This window comes from Lissotriton helveticus, chromosome 10, assembly GCF_964261635.1.
Source record: "Lissotriton helveticus chromosome 10, aLisHel1.1, whole genome shotgun sequence".
Taxonomy (NCBI): domain Eukaryota; kingdom Metazoa; phylum Chordata; class Amphibia; order Caudata; family Salamandridae; genus Lissotriton; species Lissotriton helveticus.
The window spans coordinates 346,932,053-346,954,075 of NC_136071.1; the positions used below are offsets into that span (position 1 = coordinate 346,932,053).

Here is a 22,023-nt window from a genome sequence, read left to right on the forward strand (position 1 = left end):
GTTTTAGCTCCTGTGTGTCAGTGCACCGTGTAAGCGCACAAGTATACCCTGCTCTCTCTGGAACACTCACACTGCTGAGTCTCTCCCACACTGCTGAGTCTCTCTCACTCTGCTGTCACTCTCACTCTACTGTCACTCTCACTCTGCTGTCACTCTCACTCTGCTGTCATTCTCACTCTGCTGTCTCTCACTCTGCTGTCTTTCTCACTCTACTCTCACTCTGCTGTCACTCTCACTCTGCTGTCTCTCATGCTGTCACTCTCACTCTACTGTCTCTCATGCTGTCACTCTCACTCTGCTGTCACTCACTCTGCTGTCACTCAGTCTGCTGTCACTCACTCTGCTGTCACTCTAACTCTGCTCTCACTCTCACTCTGCTGTCCTCTCACTCTGCTGTCCTCTCACTCCGCTGTCTCACTCTGCTGTCTCACTCTCACCCTGCTGTCACTCTCACCCTGCTGTCACTCTCACCCTGGTGTCACTCTCACTCTGCTCTCACTCTGCTGTCACTCTCACTCTGCTGTCACTCTCACACTGCTGTCACTCTCACAATGTGTTTGTCGTTGGCGTTCAATCACTTAACATTCCGTACCTATCCCTAAATGAACCTGTCTAAATTGACTTTGGCCCTGTGTACCACCATGCTCAATCTTTCTGATAGAAATGACAGGCAGTTCAATAAATGTTTGCCACGCGTAAACATTCTTCACAAGTTGTTGTTCCCTTTCTGCTATGAAGTAGTTCTCTCGGAGCAGCACAGCTGTGCGTCAACAGAAAGTACAATGTTTTATTTTTTTTAAACATCTTGCGAAGATGATACCTTTATCAGGCTAACATACAGCTATAGTTTTGGCTTGCAGGTTTGGTTAATATCGGTCTACAGCAATTGGCTGTACTGCTGTTTAATATAACGTGGGGCGTGTCTGGGGCCATTACAATTGTTATTTTGCTTAATATGATGGGTACCCGCTATCTTTGGGCAGTGAACTGCTTTGGAATTCAACTTAATCCAATATGTTTGTTTTACTAATGCTTTGGATACATTTTGTTCAACCTAGTTATGTTTCTAGCATCACTACTGTATATTACTGCGGTTCCCCTTGTGCCCAGTCACTCCATTCAGGATACGTGCCTGTAGATTAATAATAAGTGCATTTGCACTCATTATGTGGCATATATATAACTTAGACTTATGTATCAACAAACTATGTGATGCATAAGTAATTATTAACTCAGCATATTGGTATAACCGTACACATCTATCTTGATACAAGTCGGTGTTGCAACTGAGCAACCTTTGTCATAACTCACCGAGCTCCCTGACCTGGGATTTTGGATTGCCTCTATTGTGATTTATTATACTCCTAATCACCCTTCGTCTAATAGATTAAGGGTGCCATTCAAAACGTATAATTCAGTAAGTATCGGGTCATACATTTCAGCATATATACATAGCGGTCCCGACTTAACTGTGGGAATATTAATCCTAGAAATCTTTTCCTTCACTATAGACATATTAAGGACGCAAACAACTGGTTACTTTACTCTTGGTCTACCTTGCGGTTTATTTACCAAGGATGACAGTATAAACAACTCATCTTGGTGGGTATTACGACTGGAATAAACGTGTTTACAAGTTGGGGACATTGTTTCTATCATTTCCTTCTCTTTTCTTGGGAATTTACCCTGATATTTCACAACATCGGGATCTGCTCACTTGGAACTGCGTGACTTTTTAATATATCACCTTCCCTTTCTCTTTTTTTAACTTCTCTATGGACGTCTTAAATTCCTCTTCTTTGATTACCTCACTTCTTATGTAAATATCTGAATGTACAAATTCCCATTAGATAAAACAAGTTTACCAGATATTGTACTCTCGGAAGAAATTACTGTAGTAAACAGCCTGTGATGTTTTAAAATCAATGTTTTGTCTTATGTCCTTTGGTGTATATTTATATTTGTATATATATTTGTTGAACCAACAGCCCTGAAGAAGTTCTTCTGATAAGGACGAAACGGGTCTGCTGTGCCTTGATCATCTAGATCAAAGAAAAATTTTAAAAAATGAAAGAAGAAACTGTTGGAAGAATACGCTTTGGACGTGGATTTTTGTAAAATATCTTGTTTTAATCTTTATTGTGGTGCACCTGTGCTGTTGTTTTCAAGTTTTCATATTCTTGTATTGGAATCACACCGTGACAGTGAGTGTTTGTCAGTGTGCACACACTCATGTGGGTAGTTCCAGATTACATTTATATAAGTAAGGGTTAACAAGCTAGGTGCTGAGGCATATAGGGATCCACTGTCGAATCTGCTTTGGGGTCAAACAATCAGTTTGTAAATATTGAGAAGTGAGGAGCACTGAGTGTGCCGCCACTGTGTCAAAAAACAAATTGACCCCAGAGCATCAGGGATAGTGGGTGAACATGTATGGGCCATTGTTGTGATGCTGGTGAGTATTGATCCCTGGCGCTGGATCAGAGAGGGACACTTTCTTTTTACAACCCCCTGACAAAATGCGTCAACGGATTGGGGTTTGAGTGGGGGTCACCCACTTTTACAATCTATATTACTCTGCAAAAAAGTTTTTTCTCCATTCACCTAAAGTGTATCACCCTCTTAAAAGCCTGCCTTCACCCGAAGTTTTGAGTCAAGGGGGTGCCCAGTAGGGTAGGGTGACCAGACGTCCCCGTTTTCCCAGGACGGTCCCCGTTTTTTGAGAAGTGTCCCCGTGTCCCGACACTTTTCTCCAAGTGACTCAAATGTCCCCGTTTTCAACCAGTGTCCCAGGTAAACACAGAAATGTCCCTGTTTTTCATTGTTCTAGTGGAGCATGTGCGCGCATGCTCTCTTTGCACTGGCATTTGCTAGCCTGTGATGTTTTATTGATTTGTGGCAAATATTTGCTGTAGTCCTTAAAAGTGTAAATGTAGTAGGAAGTACTAATGCTGCTGTGTAAAGGAGAGGGCTGCCAATAAAAGACCTCAGATTTGTTGTCTGTAATGCTTCAACTCTGTCTGTGGAGGGAGCTGTCGTTGTTGTCCCTTTTCTATGTCTATGACAGCTGTCAAATAATCCTACTTTTATGTCGATGGTTACCGCAAACCATAGTCCTACTTCTATGTCTATGACCTGTCCCCGTTTTTTGTTTTGAGAATCTGGTCACCCTACAGTAGGGTCATGGTTGATGATCTGAGAAGCATGGTTGAGTAAGGCTGGGAGGTCTGCGCCACTGAGCGCGGTGGTCTCAAGCACGTGTGGGGGTCTGAGAGGTCTTCTCTGGTCCGTGCTGCGGCGTTCCCGGGAGCACGTGCGGCTCTCGGACAGGGCGAGGGCTGGCGGCAGCACCACCCCCCTCTACGCGCCGGTCTCTGGTGACAGACAGGAGCTGAGAGCCCTGACAGCAGCAGCGTCTCAGCAGTGATTTCGGGGCACTTGACTGGCGGCGCCTGGGACTACGTCATAACAGCGCGCCCGTCTCCCGGACATGGTTCCTCGCCGTTAGGTGTGTTTTATGCTTTTTTAATGCCGGGGCAGAAGGGGCCCGGTAAGAGGGAAGGGCGGCGTGACAGAGGGAGGAGAAGGACAGCGTCGTTCCTTTCATATTAATTGAGACGGCTTTTGCAAAAGCCCCAGGCCGCGCGCCCAGTGAGCACATTGGCAGGTAAAGGAGCGGTGGCGGCAGCGGAGCGAGCGGCGCCGGTAACCAGGGCACCGGGGCGGGTGGGCACTGAGGGGTGCTGTCCGTGATTCTTAACGCTGAGGGGCATTGGGGTCATGTACTGGAATGGAGCACCGGGGGCAGGAAGGTCTCAGAGGGGAAAGCGGGCGGGCACTGGTATTCCCGGGGAGGGGACTCTGGTTTGGGTGCTGTGGGAGAAGGCTGTCAGAGGGACTCATGAAGAGGGTAAATCTAGCGAGCGGGGGCAGACAGTGAGGCCTTCTGGGGGTTGTGGTAAACATAGAAGTGACCTGGGGGGTTTGTGGGGCAGAGGTCCTGGGAGTGGGAGGGTGAATTTTTGGATCTGGGAAGTAGCACGCAAAGGAGGACAGACAGCGAACCCCGAGAGTCTGTCAGGGAGTAGACCTAATGGGGCCATCGAAGGGAGAGGCGGCGTGTACGCCCCGGGGAGGGCAGGCCTAGGAGGCTTGTAGACGTCCGAGCCGTAGTGTGTAGTGGGGACCATACAGGCCTCGAGAGTGAGAGGAATACTGTAGACTCTCAGAGGAGGTGTGCACAGAAAGCCAGACGACGAAGATAAGTGGCTAGGTATAGAGCCTAGAGGCGCTAGGAAGGGGAGAGAGGTTATGGAAGGGGGTTGTGGAAGACCCTAGAGGGGACACATACATTCATATCGAAATATGGCTAGAGATAGTGGACCGTGCTTGCAAAGATTTGTGGATGGTGACCATGTTTACGAATTGCGAGGGGTTGAGGCAATGCAAATAACTGGGGATTGCAATATAGAGTCACTGGAAGCTGTGGGTTGATAATTCATGCTTCGAGAAGTTGGGGTGTCAAATTGAAGACTAATAAGACTTTGAGTGGAGTAGAGGCCATGTCAGTTTTGTGTGCGCTCACTGGTATGAGTCGTATATAGTGGAGTGGTGTGGCTCACTGGTTAGGCGGCAGACCCGGAAGCAGAGAACAGCCCGGGACCAGGGTTCAATTCCCGACGCGGCAGGGTCATGGACCAGGGTCACCGGACTCGACAATTCTCACCTCGGTGCCTACTCTAACCAGGGATCACACTCGGCAACTCTGGGCATTAAGCTTGCCTCATCTCTACAACGGCCCCCCACAGACACCGGGGATGCCTGGTTTCACCTTGGAGATACCCAGAAGGGATCATCTCACAGGGAAAGCCAGGATGGGTTCCCCGGCGGTCTCCAGCGCCGGGACGCGTACTGGCAGCTGTGCGCTTTACAAGTCCAACACATTTACATTTACATTTAGTGTGCGTGGGACTGAACTTGCATCCCTAATTGTGGGGAACTGAGCAGAATGCAGCAGGTAGTGTGGGTGACTATGGACTGCCTTACAGTTGTGTAAGGAACGCTTTTCGGAGGAGTGTTGGATTTAAAGAATGGAAGATTACCCATTTTTTTCTGAACCGGCAGGCAGGTGTACCCTACGAGGAAATGTGCGTGTTATGGAGAGGAGGCGGATGGAAAAATAATTGAGGGTTTAGAAGCCTCTCGTTCAGAGCGAGTAGGGCAGGAAGAGCCGTTTTAAATAAAATAAATAAAAAGCTCCTACGCTTAGAAAGTTAGTAGTTCTGCTATGGATCAGGTTGACGGGTGTTGGACTCGTTGTTGTTTAGTAGGATTTGAAAGTTTCTTTGGAGATGGTAGGAAGTATGTTCTTGTGGGGGATTATTAAATCATATCAGGAGGGAGGCGGAAGTTGTGATCCTTTCGGCTTCCTTTGCTTTAAATATCATAAATCAAGTGGGGAAGGATCACTTGTCCTGCATAACCAGGGTATGCAGGTCCAGTATCTGCGTGTCCCAAATAAAAAACCCTCATGCACGTGTAGAATGGGTCGGATAAGCGGTATATCTTGATTCTCCGCTGTTCAAACACGTGTATGCATAATCACGGGGTTAGTTGATATGCATCCTCCACCCGGAGGTTCTTACCCAAGGTTAAAAGCAGTAGTGATGAGAGTGGTGCAGGGTTAAAATACCCGGACAGCCAGATTGTAAATTTTATTCGGTCTGGATTCGGGTAGCCCTTGAGCGATTCTTTAGAGTTGTGCGTCTGGTGAATTATTAGGATTCATACGCACTTGATAGTGGATGGTTTAAAATGGTCGACATGTTTCTGCCCTATGTTGCCTTGTCAGGTCATGCGGGCTTTCTTCAGGACCAGGGTGAAAAAATTGAGTAGAGACAGTGAGTGTCTCTTTGTGAATGTGCTTGTTATAATAGAGATTTTCTAATTATAATCAAAGGTGAAAATAAAGCGACTTATTTGTCCTTTATATCAATAAGGTCTTGTTGTACCTGTAGGAGAAATATATGAAAAGTGTATATGTATAGGGGCAAGGGTTTTTAAAAAGACACACAATGCAGTTCATTACTGCTACATAAAAAATTCATTTTTTTCTTTTGATGCAACTGGAAAATGGCAATACTTTATAAAAACACACACACCATGGCAGTTAGCGCTCTCTCATCTCTGTTCAGCTTTCTCATTGTGATGCAAGGCAATTGTCGTGTTGCCAAATTTTCCCTACTCATTTATTTCATATAGTGACATAGGTATTTTATTCCCTATGAGCGTGATGTACCCAGTGCTATTCTGGCAAGCATTCTCACATTGATGTTTTTGTTGATTCTAACAATTAGTTATGCAACACGGTGGTATATTCTACACATGTAATCCTGTTTTAAAATTACGCGTGCTCTATTTTGAAAAAAGCGGGTAATATCGGGTGACGCAGCTTTGCACATTCCTCGCGTGAGTTTGTATCACACATCAACGGGCAGTCAGGGGGTCAAGGGTGCCTACTGTAGGGATAGACACGTGTTAATTAGGAAGGGGAAATAATACTTTACGGTTTTGTAGCTGCCGGGAGTCTCCGCTCTCAATACCTGCGGCTTATTCCTTTCTGCACAACTTGTGCTGACACTGCCTCTCTGTGCCCGGATAAGCTCTTGTGCTTCCGAGGGTCATTTAAAGAGAAATTAGGTGTTTCTAGTGAAAAGACTCACCCGGTTAGTCGCGAGTCTTTCTTTTTTTTGTCTTCAAAATTAATAAAGTTAATTACGAGTATTTTGGAAATTCTCGGGCTACTCGGCTAATTCATTATGGGACGCGACATGGTCCCAGTTGAATGGATATGTATATGCACATGTGTCTTTATGCTCAAAAGGAGCCATGGTTCCATAATGAACATGTATTTGTGGCATTGAGTCACAATAAAGCGAATTTGCACATGTGTCTCTATGTTGAAGAAAAACCACAGCTCCATGATTAACATGTTTCTGTATCATTGCGCTTATCAAAAACTCTTGGAGAAATATTTCTTATCGCTTAGTCCCATTGTGAATATTGTGCATGTCTAGATTTCTACTTGTAGTCCTCAAGTATATGACTCTGTCATGCTTGGGAACCATGGGATAGATATTTTGATGATTGTAAAGAAGAAAAAGAAAAAGGGGTTCATAGATAACGATCCTTTTTATTAAGGTAGGCTTCTCCTGTCCAAACATGTTAGGCCCATCATTCACGAAAGAGAGGATTACTTGTTGAGGCTCAGCCAAGGGTTGTTGTCATTCAGTCCCACTGAGTCTGTCTTCAGTCTATGTATCCATCTCTGCTCTGTCTCAAAAAGGATTTATTCAGCATTGTGATCCTATGCGTGAAGTGTCTCTAAAACAATCCATTTCAGTTCTACTGTTGTATGTCCTGCCTCTAGATAGTGGTTGGACATTTTAGTGGTGATTTTTTTGCACTTTACATTGCTGCGATGTTCGCAGATTCTTTGCTTGATTTTTCTGCAGGTCATGCCAACATAATGCATGTTACATGGACATGTTATCATGTAAATTACGTGGCTGGTGTTACAATTAGTGTGGTTCTTTATAATCCATTTTAAATTGGGTAGAAGTTGTATTTTCTTCACACTTCTCGTCAGGCTGCATACTGAACAAGAACCGCAAGGAAAATGTCCTGTCACTGGTGGATTGCCCCACAAGATATTTCTCTAAGAGTTTTTGATAAGCTCAATGATACAGAAACATGTTAATCATGGAGCCGTGGTTTTTCTTCAACATAGAGACACGTGTGCAAATACACTTTATTGTGACTCAATTCCACAAATACATGTTCATCATGGAATCGTGGCTCCTTTTGAGCATAGAGACACATGTGCATATACATATCCATTCAACTGGGACCATGTCGCGTCCCATAACGAATTAGCCGAGTAGCCCGAGAATTTCCAAAATACTCGTAATTAACTTTATTAATTTTGAAGACAAAAAAAGAAAGACTCGCGACTAACCGGGGGAGTCTTTTCACTAGAAACACCTCATTTCTCTTTAAATGACCCTCGAAAGCACGAGAGCATATCCGGGCACAGAGAGGCACTGTCAGCACAAGTTGTGCAGAAAGGACTAAGCCGCAGGTATTGAGAGCGGAGACTCCCGGCAGCTACAAAACCGTAAAGTATTATTTCCCCTTCCTAATTAACACGTGTCTATCCCTACAGTAGGCACCCTTGACCCCCTGACTGCCCGTTGATGTGTGATTCAAACTCACAAGAGGTATGTGCAAAGCTGCGTCACCCGATATTACCCGCTTTTTTCAAAATAGAGCACGCGTAATTTTAAAACAGCATTACATGTGTAGAATATAACACCGCGATGCATAACTAATTGTTAGAATCAACAAAAACATCAATGTGAGAATGCTTGCCAGAATAGCACTGGGTACATCACGCTCATAGGGAATAAAATACCTATGTCACTATATGAAACGGGAAAATTTGGCAACACGACAATTGCCTTGCATCACAATGAGAAAGCTGAACAGAGATGAGAGAGCGCTAACTGCCATGGTGTGTGGGTTTTTATAAAGTATTGCCATTTTCTAGTTGCATCAAAAGAAAAAAATGAATTTTTAATGTAGCAGTAATGAACTGCATTGTGTGTCTTTTTACAAACCCTTACCCCTATACATATACACTTTTCATATATTTCTCCTACAGGTACAACAAGACCTTATTGATATTAAAGGACAAATAAGTCGCTTTATTTTTACCTTTGATTATAATTAGAAAATCTCTATTATAACAAGCACATTCACAAAGAGACACTCACTGTCTCTACTCACTTTTTTCACCCTGGTCCTGAAGAAAACCCGCATGACCTGACAAGGCAACATAGTGCAGAAACATGTCGACCATTTTAAACCATCCACTATCAAGTGCGTATGAATCCTAATAATTCACCAGATGCACAACTCTGAAGAATCGCTTAAGGGCTACCCGAATCCAGACCGAATAAAATTGACAATCTGGCTGTCCAGGTATTTTAACCCTGCACCAGTCTCATCACTGATCACTACTGCTTTTAACCTTGGGTAAGAACCTCCGGGTGGAGGATGCATATCAACTAACCCCGTGATTATGCATACACGTGTTTGAACAGCGGAGAATCAAGATATACCTTGTGGGGGATTAGAAATTAATTATGCCATTTCTAAGTTTTATTTTATTTGGTTACAATAATTGTGACTGACCACTCAAGGAGATGAGAATTGAAAGCGATCGCGAACTACAAAAAAACCAAAAAGCCAGCGAGTGGTGCGCGCGCGCGCCACTGCGAGCATATGTTTTGAATTATCGCGGCTGTGAAGCCGCGATAATTCAAAACATATGGCCTCTGGTGCGCGTAACAGACACCAATAGGCCATGAGTGGAGCTACGCGACCGCCCATGGCCTATTGCGTGTTCTGTTAAAAAACAGCACGCACGCGAAGGCCAATGAAAATGGACCTTGGAAATAACATGCACGAACTGCGTGGAATTTCCAGGTCCATTTTCAAATCCCCGGGAAAAGGACTCTCGCTGCGCGACACTGCATGCACAGTGTACAGCAGGCCCGAGCCCTAATAAGAGATGGTTGTCTAATTCAGACCAAAGATTAATGGAAATAAATAATGTATTCAATGTCTCACAAAAATATCCATAGGAGTAGTAATTGAGAAATGCTCCATGGGGTGAGTACATATCCAGCAACGTCTTGTAAAAATGCACCTTCCTAACTCAGAAGAGCTGTCAGCTATTGGTAAACCATCTTGTACCTTTTTTGTCTTTGAAGGTTTCCAGAGTAGAGCAAACAGCACAAAATGCCAGGGAGTCAGAAGCACGAACTGAAGGAAGTCAGGTAATGCCAGAATACATGAGCAAGAGGAATTCCAGCAGTGGTCGCAAGGAGTCACCAAAGGCGGAATCTTCAACAAATGCAGTATTAGGTTGTTTTAAATAATTGCAGGCAACCATTAACTCTCGGACGCTGCTTTTATACTGCCATGCCCGAGAATCCCAACCGTGATGAGCACAGACTTCCTGGAGGCTGCCTTAACGCAGAAATGCAAGCGCAAGACCAAAAGTCCTCAATCTCTGGGGCGGGACTCCAAGAGGGCCATGGAATCATGGGAAGTAGGGCGTGCATGTCTCAAACCTCATCAGCTTAAGTGTCATTCAGGGACTCTCCTGTGCTGTGAAGTCGAAACATGGCAGACAGATAAACACCCCTTTCTGGCAGCTTACCTGAAAGAAATGCAAATGTGCACACCGACTTAATCTGCAATTTTGAAGGGATGTCTGCAAATGTAAGGGATGCTTGGGAGCAGGTACTGGCTTTAATTGATTGGTCGAATCACTTGAAGCTTCTTTTTGAGTGGTAGTGCTAAGAGTTAGCAACTGAGCTGTGAAGTGATGCTTTTAATTGTCATTGTATTTACATAGCACTTACTATCCCCTGAGGAGATGTTGAGAACAGTTCTGTAAAAAAAAACAAATAGCATTACGTCGGTTTGGGTATTACTAAAATCTATATTTTGGAAGAACTGTTTTATCATAACCCTTTTTGCGCAGTTTGTAGCAGTCTATATTATACTGTGTGTAATGCAAGTATAAAATAGTCACTTACATATTCACAGTGCTTTCTGTCATAGGCTGTGACCGCTTAGCAATAAAAATACACAAGTCACTATTCCCCACTGACCAATCAAGATTTAATTCTGTGGCTCTCTGGTTGCACACAGACCTCTGCAGTACAGTAATCAATAGATGTTTCATAATGTACTAAAGTGTATTTTCCACTGAGTAACTACTTTTTATATTTATTTATTTTTCATTTAAGCTGCCTGTTATTTTATATGTAACTATCTGATGGTGAAAGACCTAAAAGACATACATAATATTTAGTTTTTAACCACATCTTTGACCCTGCTTCATGTTCAGACTCTCAAGGTCATCTAGCCCCCCCAAACATGACCGAAGTAAACAACAGCAGCAAACTAATATAACCAGGAGTCAGATTTGGCTAAAATAGAAGCGTCTGTTTTCATAATGTCAAAAATAAAAACCTTTTTTGAAAAATAGTATGAAAGAAGATCAAGGGACCACTTCCTCCCCTGGAATCAAAGAAAGCATCCTACTTGGACCTTACAGTTCATTATTAATTATTTTAAATGGTATGTTTAGATTATAATGAATGATGTTCAGTAACCTCCAGTTCCATGCAGCTGTAAAAACCAAGATATCAGCATCCCATGAAATATAGTATGGTTCTCCTCGGATGCCTTGCACTAAAGTTGCCACCCATGCATTACAGCCATTATACCCAGGGCCACTGGAAATATGTGATTGTGTGGCTGCAGCCATTTTAGCATAATTATAGATTTGCCGCATTTGTCACACACTCCATCATCTGCTGCATAATCTGCTGATTTAACCAAAAACATTTTTTTAATTACTGAAACGGTTCATAAGTTAGGAAAAAGCAGCAACACGTGTTGGTCACGTTTCCATTGCTTATTGCTATATTTGGGTGTTAAAATGGTACTAATGAGGTGCAACCCCAGATTGACCGTTTCTCTGAAGAAAAACGGGCACACCCTTCACATTTGTTCAGAAAGGTGTTATCTACTGAATACGTTTTGTCAAATGATGTTTTGTTTGTGAAAAATAAAGTACCATTGTGCATTTTTGTGTAATTCTTTTTGGAGACTATTTTTTTTAACTGTTAGGCTATCCTCTGATTCCAAACCACAGTCACCCAGTAACCTTTGGTTTGCTAAACACTATTTAATATTATTTCCCCATTGTAAAAATGATTTGCCTTGGGAATTGGGGGCATTTATGGTTTTCAACAGTTATTGATGATGAAGAGTACCAGGTTCTAGAAATTTTTGTCAGGAATGTTTCCTTACACCTGAAAAATGCTGGCGGGGGTCTTGGCATCTCGGCATCAAACAGTTTGAAGACCTCTGCACTAGACCATGTCCTCGGCCCTTGCCTCTTCCTCACTTCTTGTGAACAAGGATGCACTCCCACAGCCGTGAAACCTCCTTACCACTCTTCTTTTCAGCCTCTTCCATAGGCTCCCCTTTTATTTCCTTCTCCTTTATCTTCCTCATTGTTCTTACTTAACCTCTTCACTTACCCTTTCCTCCCTCCCACATGCCTACTCTTCCTTCGCCTTTTCCCTCCCGGCCTCCTTCTTCTCCCGATCTTTGCTTCACATCTGAGCCATACCCTTCCTCTTTTCACCTATCTCTTACCTTCACTAGTCTTCCTTTCCTTCCCTTCCCTTTCCTAGATTTTCATTCCATTACATAGCATATACCCTTCTGTTCCTTTCCCAGACTTTTCCCTACCATCTATTACATTATCCACACTTTCCATATTGCCTTTTAATTTTACAACAAACCTTCCAATAGTTGTCTTCCCTCTAATCTGTTTCCTCACCTCTGCCCCTCTGCTTTCATTTCTTTCTCTTTCCTTCTGTTGCCTGAAGGAAAGGGATGTGAAGGGACAAAGATGGAAAGCATTTGACAGGGAAAGGATAACAGAGGCAAAGCGTAACTAAGGGGATAGGATTAAAGGGACCAGAAGGGAAGGAAGGGAAAAGAAAGGGAAGTGCAAGAGAAGGACGGGGTAAATGCCTGGGGTGGTACTGAGAAGATAAGAGAGAAGTGTGAGGGAAAGGGTCAGTGAGGGAAGGAAAAGGTGGAAAGGACAGGTTTGGTGAGGGAAGGGTAGAAAAGGGAAAGGAAGTGCAAGTGGAGGAAAGGAAGAGGGTTTAAGAGGAGAGAAGAGACAATGTCTGAGGAAGAGATGAGACCATGTGGTGGGATATTACAGAACAGGTAGGAGGTAAGGGTAAGTAAGGGGAAAAGGATGGTTGTTGAAAGGAAGGGAAAGTATGGGAAGAGCATCTAGAAGGAGAGATGAGGGGAATGAAAGTAGGAGAAGATGAAATATGTTATATGTATTTGTATAGTGCACAACTCACCTGGAAGGGTATCCTGGCAGTGAAGCATGAGATGAATTGGCTGAGCTAGGTTTGAGGCTAGGTGAAGAGCCAGGTATTTCAGTTTCTTGTGGAATCCAAGAACTGAGGAGGAGGCTCTGATGTGCAGACAGACCATTTCAGGCTTTAGGAGCGAGGCAGGAGAAGGCACAATGGCCGGATCTGGTTCTGCAAATGTGGAGGTGTGTGTAAGTAGGGGTCCGACTGAGCTGAAGTGTCTGGTAGGTTTGTGGAAGTTTATGAACTTGTTGAAGTATGTAAAGCCAGTGATACGTAAGGCTTTGTATGTCTGCTTAATAATTTGAAGAGTGCTTGCTTATGGATTGGGAGCCAGTGGAGTTCTTTGAGGTGCTGCATGATGTGAGTACAGTCTGTGGGAGGTTGAGGGTGAGCCTGGCCACAGTTTTGTATGGTCTGGAGTCTTCAGTTCAGTTGAACAATGATTTGAAGAACTTCTTGAGCATCTTGAGTGTATGGAAGCAGGAGATGGAAACCACATTCACTTGGTTGGTCATGGTGAGTTGGTTGTCGATTACTAGTCTAAAAATGTTTTGCTTGGGTTGGCGGTAGGGGAGTAGGTCCAGGTTGGCAGACCCCAGATGGAGTCCCAGAGCAGGGTGTCTTTGATGCAGATTACTGCTCCCCTCTTGTCTGTGTTGAGCTTGAGTTAGTTGGGTTTCATCCATCTGGCAACTGCGGCCATTCATGTAGAGAAATTCATGTAGTGGTTGGTGCCTTGTTTTAGAGGGAGAATATGAGCTGGGTGTCGTTAGCATAGAACATGATGTTGTTTTTGTGGGCGAAGATGATGCTGACAAGTGGAAAGGATGGAGTGGTAATAGATGTGCGGGACAGGGAGGTTGTATGTCGGAACAACGCATGACTTTACCATGCATAGCATTACTCCGTAGTCTAACAACGAATGTGTCTTTACCACGCATATCGTTACAACCACATGTCTTAAGGAAAGCGCTTGACTTTGCAACTGTATATTTTACTATTCCAACTCCAGTCTGGGCAACGGTAGAAAAAGTGTTGGATTTTAATGTCCAATGCCACTTTCCCTAAGGCATGTCGTTGTAATAAAATGCATGGTAAAGGAATGTGTGATAATTTGCATTTGTTGTAACAGACGCATTGTAACTGCAGCGTGCGATTCTGCCGTCAAGGTGATTCTGTCGTGGTAGTAAAAACTGTTTCCTGATAGGGATAGGAGATGGGAGAGGGGAAAAAGTAAGGAAATGGTAAAGAAGAGGTGGAATAGGAAGAAGGAAAGAGATGAAGTAGAAATGTAGGGGAATAAATGATAGATGACATTTTTAATCCCGATCGGTTGGTGCTAAATTTATTTTTAGATAATGATTACACGTGGCCAAGAGTACTGCTGTTAATCGATGTGGAAGAGGTGCGGGAAGGGTTGATAACCAGTAAAGGGGGAAAAGCACCGGGACCGGACGGCGTTCCGATAGATCTTTATAAGGATCTGATGGACTTGTGGGCGCCGATCCTTACAATAATTTTTAATACATCAGCTATGGGGAATTTCCCTGTAACATGGGCACAGTCAATCATTGTCCCATTACATAACAAGCACTGGCGTTGCCAATAGGTCTCGCATTAGGAAAGTGTGGGCTATTGGTATTGTAAATGACAAATATTTTTTTAATATGTGTTGGCACTGAAAATATATAAATTAATAGCATTGTTATTTACAAAGCCAATAGCTTACACTTTCCTAATGAATTATTCAGATTATAAACATGAGCCATGTGGCAAGAGCGCCTCCTGCCGGTAGATTTAAGACTGGTGTTAGTCTCTAAAATGTCCTCCTCTTAATCTACAAATGTAAAACTTGAAAAGAAATAAGTAAACAAAATAGAGAAGAACTACCTGAAGGACGGAGCACATAAAACAAAATAATGAAGACATGAATTATAATGGACTAACCCTGCACCACGAAGAAACTCAAGGCTCGTTTTGATATTTCATTACGTAGCTTCATTTTTTTTTATTAATTGTTGATACAAAACTCCAGCCACTAGGAAAATATAGCATTGCCCAAAGTAGGAGTGAAAGTTAAGAGTGAAAACGAGAGATTGTTGATAAGCAGAGTGCTAAACACATGTAGAGAGCATGGAAAACTAGATGTGCGGGCCGGCCAACAGTGAATAATTAGGGGAGAGAGAGGGGAGGTGCTGGGGAACAGATGGCCGTGAAGCAGGGGGCAACCTTTGAAGTCACGGCCTGCGGCCGTGAATAAGTGAGGGCGGGGGGCGGGGCAGCGGAAGCCTTTGATGAGGCAAATGCTGCTGGCAAAGCTGGCTGGGGAGGGGGAAAGTTTATGGCCCAAAAGCGCGTGCCTGTGGCCACGTGAACTCGAAGAAAACCGCATGGAAAAACCCGTGGTTTCACGAGTATTTGAGCACTTGAATTCTCGCTCTCTCAATGCGCTTGCGCGCATTGATAGGTCGCGAGACCTAAAAAGGGATCACGCTCAGAGGCCTGTAATTACCGGCCAATCTCACTACTGGATTCCTCTATAAAGGTATGAGCAGGGTACTCTTAAAAAGACTGGAAACTTGGGCCACAGATTCCAGAGTATTAACTCCAGTCCAATTTGGATTTCGGAAGGGTATGGGCACGATCGAACAATGTGTAAATCTGGATCTACTCATCAGCAAGTACACAGTTGCCAAGGAGGGTAATTTGTTTCTGTGCTTTGCTGATTTGAGTAGCGCGTTCGATCTGGTGGACCATGCCCTGTTATGGAAAGTATTGCTTGAATCTGGAGCCCCTTAGGAGATAGTATTCTTCTTGGCACAAGTATACGAGAGGTTATCATGCAGTGTGCGTTATGGGCCCACAGGTGAGCGAACCCCCTTCTTCCCTGTATAAAGAGGTATACGGCAGGGTTGCGTATTGGCCCCTCTGTTATTTTCCCTCTTTATCAACCAAATAGCCACAATTTTAAATAACATCCCGGCAGATGCACCTAAAATTGATGATACAGTGGTATCTGTCCTGTTATATGCTGATGATGCTGTTTTAATCTCCCTCACCCCTCTAGGCCTCCAGCGACTTATTAATGAATTTGTAAATTTTATTAAGGATAGGAAACTTTTAATTAATAAATCAAAGACCTATACCATGGCTTGCGGGAAGAAGAACAAGACATCAAGGCCTTTTTTCCTTGAGGGTTCAAAAATAGAAGCCGTTACATCTTTTTGTTATCTTGGCGTCACTTTCGAATATAATAGTAAATGGGCAGGCGAGCAAGAAAACATTAGACACAAAATGATAAGGAACACAAATGGAATTTTTCGTTTTGCTACCAAATTAGGGGACCGTAGATTACAGGATATGGTAACCATATATAATGCTAGATGTGTTTCCTCAGCCCTGTATGGAGCCGGCATATGGGGCCATTCATCTACAGTCCAACTTCAAAAAAACGAAAATTGTTTTTTAACACGATTATTGAGTGTCCCGGCCTCGGCTTCTATTGATTTAATCCATCAAAAAACTGGCCTTAACTACATATCGGATCTAGCAGCTTTACGCCCATTACTTTTGTGGCGTTCGATCTGGCATAAGAGCGAGACAGAGTTCACTCAGAAAATAATCCAAGATTGCCTTCAATTAGAGCATGCTTCCCGCATCCCATGGCTGAGTTATATTATCCATTGGTGTAGTACATTGTTTGATTTTAATATTTTAAAGGTGTCTGAATACGCAATCCCCTTTTCAAAGGAGGAAATTAAGGATTCCTTCTTGTCATACAAAAGGGGAGAGCGACTGAAACTAACTAGGAGCCAAAAGAATTGTGTTTTATAGGCAACTTGAACTCAAAAGCGGTTTTCAGGCTTATCTGTCCGATGTGTCTAGACCTTCACATCGCTTTGTTCTAATACACCTGAGGTTGGGGATTGCACATCATTTGGTATCCTTCCCAGCAATAGGAGAGAGATCCACTATGTTATGTCCATGGGATAGTACCTCTAGCCAGAGTTGTTGCCATTTTTACTTTTCTGCAAATGTTATATATTTTTAAGGAAATTTTACTTGAAGCCTATCCTTTTAAAATATAATGTTCATACAACAGTGGACGCAATGAACTTACTATGTGCCCTTGAAAACACAGATACTTGCTTCCGGGTTGCAATGTATATATTGAAATGTAGAGTAGCCAGGAAATCGATAATATTATAATTATAATTATCAGCTATGGTGAAACTGTATTTAAGCACATGACACTTTATTTCGGGATGGAAAAACGTTTCTTATGTGCTGCAAGAACCCGAATATTTACCTAGGCATATGTCACTTTAATGAGTACTGGCTAAAGCCCTAGTTAAAGTACCTCTTAGCACTATGCACTTTATTGTAAAACTCTTCATTTGCTGCTACTAGTTTGTATGTGAGTGTTAGAATTATTTTTAGTATTTATTAAATAATGTTGCTCCGTTGGTGCACCACTTAGTGGGCTAGTTTATGGAATGCGCAGTTACATTTTCCTAATTTAGTTGGGTAATTATAAAATTTGCATTATGATGATTTTATGACAAATATCATTGAATGTATTTTTGTTTATTGTTGCTTTTATGGTTGTGTTATGCAAACCCAATAAAGCTTTCTGAACTGAACTGAACTGAACTGATAAGCGAAGCAAGGCGGGATAGAGAAGAGAAGTGAAGAGGAAGGTGGAAAAGGATGGAGAGGTAATCGGTTGGCTAGATAGGAATGTGAATGTGAAAGGAAGAGAGCCGGAAAAAGGAAAGGGGAAAATGGAAAGTAAAGCGGAGGGGGACGTAAAGGAGGGAAGAAGGAAGGGGAAAGGAAAAGGGAGGAAAAAAACATGGGTCAAGGGGCAAAAGTGAAGCATATGACATGGTAAATGCAAAGAGGTATTCGGAATGGTCAAGATGGAAGAGAAGGAAAGTTGGAAAGGCTAGTGAAAGGGGTGAAAAATAGAAGGGATTTGGATGTGGAAAGGTTGGGAAGGGTTGGTGAGAGAAGCAAAGGGAAGGCAAGAAGCAAAGGGAAAGAGGGAAGAGAACAGCCAATGGAAAGGGGGTACATTGGAGGGAAGAGAGGGAACTGAAGATTGAAGGCATGAAGAGGCATGGTGGCCTGATAGGGAAGAAGAGTGAGGTCATTTGGGGGTAATGAAGGGTAAATGGAAAGTTAGTGAAAGGAAAGAAAAAGAAGAGACTCTGGAAGGATGGTGAGAGAAATGAAAAAAGAGGAGGAAAAGAACTGGAAGGGAAGGTGAAATTAACATAGAAAGAGAAAGGGCAAGGTAAAGGGAAGTAATAGTAAGGGAGTGAAGGGAGAAGGGAAGAAGCGATGGGTCATGCAAGAGAGAAGTAAAGCTGTTGCGAAGGGTAGGAAAGCACAAGGGAGGCAAGAAAAGGAAAGGGCAGGGGTAAAGCATAGGAAAGAGAAGTAATAGAATAGTAAGGAAATGGTAGGGGATGGAAGGGAAGCGATTAAAGGGAAGGTGTCATGAGGATGTGTTTAAGGGAAGGCATGATATGTAAATGTAGGGAAACTGAGGGGATGAAATGAAAGGGAAGGAAGGGACCATGGACAGGATGTAGACGTAATAGGTGGGCTGGGTAGGTAAGGGGATGGGAGAAAGAAAGAGGAAAAAAGGGAAGCCAAGAGAAGGGAAGGTAGAAAGACCAGTGAGGGGAGGAAAAGGTGGAATGGACGTGAAGGTAGGAGGATTGCGAAGGAATGGGCTGGTCAGGAAAAGTAATGGAATGGAATTGAAGGGCAAACAGGATGGGGAATGGATAGGAGGGCAGAGAAAGGACAGAAGAATGAAGACGAGGAGAGGTGAGTTGGTTTGATAGTGGAGAAGAGGGGGAAGTAAGGAAAGTCAGTGAAAGGAAAGGAAGCAAAGTGGATCTAGAAGAATTGGTGAGGGGAAGGACAAGAAGAAGAGGAAAAGAAAACAAAGGTAAGGTGACATGAAAATGGAAGGGAACGGCGAAGGAAGGGGAAGCTATGGGTCATGACAGTAGAGAACAGGAGTATGGTGAAGGGTAGGGACTCAAAGGGGAGGAGCAGGAAGGGGAAGGGAAAGAGAAGGATAAAGAGTAGAAAAGAGGAGCAGTGGAAAGGTAAGGAAATGGTATGGAAAGAGGTAGAGATTGGAGGTGAGGTATTGAGGGAAATAAGGGTGTGAAGGGAAGGGATGACATGTAAATTTAGGGAAACAGGATACAATGAAAAAGGCCTAACGAGGGGAAGGTAAGAGATAAGGCAACAGATGGAGAGGTAATGTGTGGGCTGGGTAGGTAATGGGAGGGGGATAAAAGAAGGAAAGAGGGAAGCATAGGGAAGGCAGAGGGAAGGGATGCATAGGATACAGGACATGCAATGATGGGTAAGGGGACAGGGTGAAGATGGGAGAGAACGAAGAAGAAGAGAGGAAGGAAAGATAGAATGCTCAGTGAGAGGCAAGAAAATGTGCAAAAGGCGTGAAGATGGAATGGTTGGTGATGGAAGGGAAGCAAACGAATGGAATCCAAAACAGGAAAAAGTAAGGAGAGTGAATAGGAAGACTGAGGATTGAAAGGGAAAAGAGGTGTGCGGTTATCCAATAGGGGAAACAAAGGGACAGGGAAGGGGAAAAGGGGATAGGGATTGGGACAGGGAAAGGGAAATGAAAAGAAAAGCTTAAGGGTAAAGGGAAGGGGAAAGAAAAAGAAAACAAAGGAAAGGAATGGAGAAGGAATGGAAGGGTAAGCTACTGTCAACAAGAGAGAAAGGGAGATGCAGAGAAAGGTATGTAAGCAGAAGGAAGGAGCAGAAACCTGAAGGAAAGAGCAGGAGTAAAGGGTAGAAAAGGGGAATAGAGAAAAAGTAAGCAAATTGTAGCGGAGGGGTTGGATCACAGGGAAGGTATAGTGGATTGAAAAGAACGAATGAAAAGCAAATGTAGGAAAACAAACCAGTGAAATGAAAGGTTAGAATGGACAAGGAAAAGAATAGAGAGGTAATGGCTGCTTTGGGTAGGTAAACGAATGGGAGAAGGAAAAGAAGTAGACGGGGTAAAGGAGTAGATGAAGTAGAGGGAGAAAGTTAAGGGTAAGGAAGGTGAAAGGCAAGTTTCGTGAAGGGAAGGGAAAAGAATCTGGAAGGGTTTCTGAGGGAAAGAGGAAAGGAAAGAGAAGGGAAGGTGACATGGACATGGAGGGGGAATTAAATGGATGGGTTTTGATGAGAAAGAAAAGCTGAAAAGAAGAGGGGTGGAGCAGAAATGGCAACACAGGGGGGAGAGAAATAGGAATGAAAGGGTTGTTAAAAAGTAGGAAAGTAGAGGGTTTGAAGAGAAGAGATTGAGAGGAAGGGGCTCAAGGGAATGAATGAAATTGCAGAGTAGGGTGGATGAAATAAAAGGTGTTAAGTTGGGAAAGGAAAGGGAAGTGAAACATGAAGGAAGAGGAGGAGATGGGTGGTAATGGGAGAAGAGGAACGGGTGAAAAGTTGGGAAGCTGAGAAAGGAATGGGTAAGGAGGAGTTAGAAGTAAAGGGGGAATGGATAAAGGGGATAGAAAAAGGAAGACTTTAACGAAAGAGGGAAGGGTATGAAAGAAAGTGATGATAGAAGGGTAGGGAAGTGTGGGGAAGGAAATAGCAAGAACGGAAAATAGTAATCATGTTATGTTATGTTATAATCTGTTTTGTAACGCGCTCAATTACTACCGGAGTATCCTGGCGCGGTATACCGCTGGGGAACCCGTCCTGGCTTTCCCTGTGGGATGGTCCCTACTGGGAGTCCCCAAGGTGAAGCCAGGCATCCCCGGCATTGATGGGGCCGTTGTGGAGATTAGGCAAGCTAATGCCCAGAGTTGCCGAGTGGGACCCCTGGTTAGAGTAGGCACCGAGGCGAGAATTATCGAGTCCGCTGACCCACGTCCACGACCCTGCCGCGTCGGGAATTGAACCCTGGTCCCGGGCCGACTCCTGCTTCCGGGTCTGCCGCCTCTAACCAGTGAGCCACACCACTCCACAATCAAAGGAATATAGGGGAAAGGAAAGGGTCAGCGATTCAGTATGTAGGAAGGGAGACAAATGGAGTGGAACAGAGGTGAAAAAAAGAGAAGGGACAGTGATTGAAGAGAAGAGGCAGGGAGTTTACTTAGGGGACTAGAGGAATAAGAAATGTAAGGAAGGGATACGTGAAATGGAAGTAAGAAAGAAAGGGAAATGAAGGTGGAAGAGTGTGAGAAAGTGCCCTCTTTCTGCATGGTTGCCCCCACTTTTTGCTGAACTGCTGATGTGCCTTGACCGAGTGTGCCCTGGGCTCCTGCTAATCATGTACCCAAGGCCTATGTTCTTTCCCTAAAACTGTATTGAAACCCAAACCCAATTGGCATCGCTGGCCACAGGTAAGACCCTGGTAAATGGTACCACAGGTACCCAGGGCACTGTGACCAGGAAAGACCTCTAAGGGCTGCAGCATGTATTGTGCAACCCTTAGAGCCCTGTACCTTTACACACACACTGCCCTTGCAGGCTGCATGTCTTGGTGCAGAACTAAGTGAAGAGTCGACATGGCAAACATCCCTGTGTGCCATGCCTACAACCCACTGCCCCGACATAGATCAGTCACCCCTCTACCTGGGTGCACTATACCAGTGGTGAGTGAGGGTACAGGTGCATGCGCCCTGTACCCCTAAAGTGTCTAAGTCCACTCTTAGACATTGTAAGTGCAGTGCTGCCATTAAGAGTATATGGTGCTGGGAGTTTGTCATTATGAATTCCACAGCACCACAATGAATACACTGAAAACTGAGAGGTTTGGTATCAAACTTCTCAGAACATTAAACCCACAATGATGCCAGGGTGGGATTTAATGAAAAATGCACACAGAGGGCATTTAAGAGATTCCCCCTGAAAAATGACCTACCACTAGTGTCCTGGCTGAGTGGCTGCTTTCAGCTGCCACCAC

At 43.8% G+C, this 22,023-nt stretch overlaps 1 protein-coding gene across 1 annotated transcript in view; it reads left to right on the forward strand.

Annotated features, from left to right (window-relative positions):
• Window positions 1-9,828: 9,828 nt before the first annotated feature.
• ELP6 (elongator acetyltransferase complex subunit 6) overlaps window positions 9,829-22,023 on the forward strand; it is a 176,007-nt gene continuing 163,812 nt past the window's right edge. Inside the window, exon 1 of the mRNA XM_078662545.1 lies at window positions 9,829-9,902. The gene's annotated coding sequence lies outside the window, so the exon portion shown is untranslated. The remainder of the gene's footprint in view (window positions 9,903-22,023) is intronic.